Source organism: Capsicum annuum, unplaced genomic scaffold (assembly GCF_002878395.1).
Source record: "Capsicum annuum cultivar UCD-10X-F1 unplaced genomic scaffold, UCD10Xv1.1 ctg6879, whole genome shotgun sequence".
NCBI lineage: Eukaryota > Viridiplantae > Streptophyta > Magnoliopsida > Solanales > Solanaceae > Capsicum > Capsicum annuum.
In genome coordinates this window covers 1354-5284 of record NW_025878362.1, presented here as the reverse complement: position 1 = coordinate 5284, position 3931 = coordinate 1354, and the positions used below count along the sequence as shown (strand labels likewise).

Sequence of the window (3931 nt, the reverse complement as noted above, 5' to 3'; positions counted from 1 at the left end):
CACTGCTTGGCTGGTGAATTGACGCTATCACAGTCCGTCCATCTCTGGACAGACCACACAGTGTCTGTTACGAAGAACGCTGAGGAACTATCACAAAAATCCAGAAAATTAAGCTAATTTCAGATAACATTGTTAAATAAGTGATCTATTTTTATGCAAATTACCTGTCTAGTCCACTTGTTGGTTCATCAAGGAAGAGCAATCTAGGCTTCATAAGAATCTCAAGAGCAATACTAACTCTCCTCTTTTCTCCTCCACTAATACCGCGCAAGTGCCAATTCCCAATAAACGTATCAGCACAATCTTGTAGGCCCATTTCAATAATCGTGCTCTCAACCAGAGTTCATTTCTCCTAAAATGGCATCCTATCAGGGAGACGCAATTGAGATGAATAGTAAACCATCTCCCGAACCGTTAGCGTTCCAATCAACGTATCATCTTGTGTTACATATGCCTGTAGTGTATATATCAAAATAATCAGGTGTGGTTCGATCCATTGACCTACATCTGCACAGACAATTAGGCTAAAGTCCAAAACCATTTCCTCTAGGAAAAAGTATTAGCCAAATATGAAAAACTTATGTTTTCCAATAAAGAAAAAGAAAATTGGGACAAACACGTAACAGTTGGACTCTGCGTTTTCTCTGTTTGGGACCGTTGAGGAGAACATTTCCAGAGAGAATAGCATTAGAAGCAAGACGTCCAGGGCGTCAAGAAGCGTAAAGCAAGACGTCCAGGGCGTCAAGAAGCGTAGATTTACCAGAGCCAGAAGGGCCCATTAAGGCAGTGAAAGTTCCAGGCTCTGCATAACCAGTAAGTCCTCCTAAAACATTTCTTGTATCTCCATTATTCAGAGTGACCATTACATTAACATCCTTCCAAGACAGATGAGCATATACTATACCATAGCGGCCTTGTGGTTCGTTTGCTTCTTCAATCTCCATCATCTCATCGTCATCCAACGGCATAATTACAGAGGAAAATGATGAGTTCCTCATCTAATATATAATTTAATTCTCCCTTAGGTTGTTTAGTTTGTTGTCTACGTTTCTTGAATTGATTGAGTCTTTTTGTAATACTTCTGATGTGTAATATGAAAAAAGTTAGCTAGCAGGTCAGCTCTACAATGGCGTAACAAAGAAACAACAGAAAAGAACTTAGTACCAAATAATACACCGTAACAAGAGGGTCATTTTTGGACCTAGACGCATCTTTTGACCAAATTATTAACTAATGACATTCATGCTCAATTTCACATAGTTTAAGCGCATTTTTAATCGTTTTCTATTAAATTTTTTAATGTGTATGGAAGCATGGAAAAGCTGGGAATATTTTAATTTTTGTTTTGGAGCGAACGCGATGTACAATAACCCTGCCAGGTTGCCTCATCTGCTCAGAGAGAAGAATATTGTTAGTGATATTAGAGAAAAAATCAACAGAAATCAAGCAACAAATCATTGGTCAAGTATATCTTTTTTTCAAGTACAACTAAATAAATCATATTATAATTGTAACTTAAAATATTAGATTCTAGGAATGGTATAAGATCTTAAAATGATCTGCATTACTAATTTAATTAGTGCATTCCCCGGGGTTCAAATGCTAGTAGGACAATTAGATAAGAAAGTTGGGAAGTAGTCAATAGGCATATCATGTAAGTATTATTCATTAGATTTTACAACTGACTCAATATAGTCCGATATTTTCGTGGACCTAACATTGCAGGTGTACTTTACTCCAAGATATTGTGATGAAATTTAAGCAATCAAATTCAAAGTATTCCTGACAAAAATTATTATAATTGATGCTATTTCTATATTTTTTTGTACTTCCTCGAACTTCAGGACATATAACAGACGGTCAAGCCAGATTCCTTCAATCCAATCTTCAGATTACTTACTGTCTGGTTTTATTTATCATCCTCACTACTGTCTTCATCAGAAACAACTCTCTCCATCTTCTCCCTTCCCTTCGCGAGTAGTGGTGCTGAGAGACGGCGGCCACCAGTAAGAACTAAGTATTCCTCTTCCTCCTTTTAGAACTGTGATAATAAAAGAAAGTACAATCTTTGCGTCAGGACTGCAACAAAATCAAAACAAAATGAACCATCACTGGAATCATATCATGGGGCATATCTACATGCATCCACCAATAAATTCAGGTTCATTGATTGTGGTGTTAAGCTTACACTAACTGATACTGGTCAATTCATAATTATCATGTTATTAAGGCAAAATATCTTTTCCAAGTACAAAAAACAAAATCTTTTGTGTGATATATAATGAAGGTAAGGAAGAAAACATTATGAAGAAAAAAGAGCAGAAAAAATAACCCGTCTTATGCATCTTTTTGCAGCTACATTAGAAACTTTTAGCACTTTGCTTCACCTACTTTATTTCAGTTACTTCGTTTGCTTCAGCCATTTCATATTTGTGTTCGCTTCAGCCACATTTCATGATCTTTCACCACACCTTATAGACAAATCATGCTGGAAAACCATATCCAGATGGCTAAGAATATATGCCTACTTTGCATTTGCTTTGAAAATCCCAAATATAGACGACAGTTAAAGGTAGATTATTCTTATGAGAAAACATATCTATATTCATAGCATACAAAAGAGCTCAGGAATATGATGCAAAAGTCCACCTAATATGAGATGTGGAATTATGGAATAACCTATTCTCGATTTGAGAGCAGCAATACAGCTTGTAATCTAAAAGTCATCACACGAAATCATCAAAAGAAGAAAGATACGTCAAGCAGAGTTCATATGCTTTATGTTTTCACGAGAAGCTAGCATTTTGTTTATAGCATGGCAGTGTTTTCCTCTCCTTTTTGGGCACTTCGAGATTTGCTCTGGGTGTTGGATCATTATCTTGACAACTTTGAAAAAGTTATAGCCCAAGCAACAAGATAAATAAGGTGTATTTGGTGGCATTTAAAATCGCAATAGAGAGTAGGATAAACTTATAAAGCAATAAGAAGAAAGCAACCCTCAATGCTCCAATGCAATATCTAAATAGATCCATCATTTAGCAGTCTGATAATGATCATTTAGCAATATCATTTTTCCTTTGCCTTTTTGTTCAACTGTATACGGTAAAATAAGTGTGAAATCTACAAACTAAACAATTGAACATGCAGAAACTAGCATCTTTACTCGCCGCCTCCCGCCTGGACCCGGGATCACGCCCAGGTACAGGCCCCCCTCCCCGCCCCCCACCAGGACCAGGACCACGCCCAGATTATTCTTGTGAGAAACATATCTATATTCATAGCATACAAAAGAGCAAACTCGTAACCAAAATAAGTCACAAAATTAAAAAAAATAACCTATTTAAAAAGTTACCAAAATAAGCTAAATGTAATAAATTATTATGTTTTTCACTTTTTTCTTAACGGTCAACACGGTTTGTAAAACGTAATAATTTATTACATTTTACAAACAGTGTTAATAATTTATTACGCTTCGCACAAAAAACCAAAAATAAAAAACAGTGTGTTGTCACATCCTCTTTATGTCAAATCATGTAGTTTGTAATAAATTATTACGTTTTACAAACAGTGTTTATAAAACGTAATAATTTATTACAAACTACAAACAGTGTTTGTAAGTTGTAATAAATATTACAACTTACACCTAACAACATCACATCACCTTTACTTTTCCCACTTTTAAATTTAACTCCCCCACCCCACCCCTCCCCACACCACCCCACTTTTAAATGTAACCCACCCCACCCCTTGTAGAACCCTCTCACCCCACTTTTGTGTGTTAAAAATATGAAATTATTTTTTTCGATTAATGTTTCATATTAATTTCTGATTAGTATTTTGATTAAGATTTTGAGAAAATTACATGGACAAATACGTTTTTTATTATAATTAAAAAAGTAAGAAGTCGCAATTTAAGTTACGGGGGTATAAA

The 3931-nt window shown here is 35.4% G+C and overlaps 1 long non-coding RNA gene across 3 annotated transcripts; it reads right to left on the bottom strand.

Annotated features, from left to right (window-relative positions):
- Positions 1-3413, bottom strand: LOC124894051. Of its 3 annotated transcripts, none has more exons than XR_007050989.1 (4): positions 2333-3413; positions 625-2041; positions 165-454; positions 1-87 (listed from the first exon to the last, which is right to left on the bottom strand). It is a non-coding gene; the product is annotated as an uncharacterized LOC124894051 (long non-coding RNA). The 3 variants fall into 3 exon arrangements; XR_007050990.1 differs by having other exon boundaries at positions 2392-3413; XR_007050988.1 differs by lacking the exon at positions 2333-3413 and having other exon boundaries at positions 625-2324.
- Positions 3414-3931: the final 518 nt, after the last annotated feature.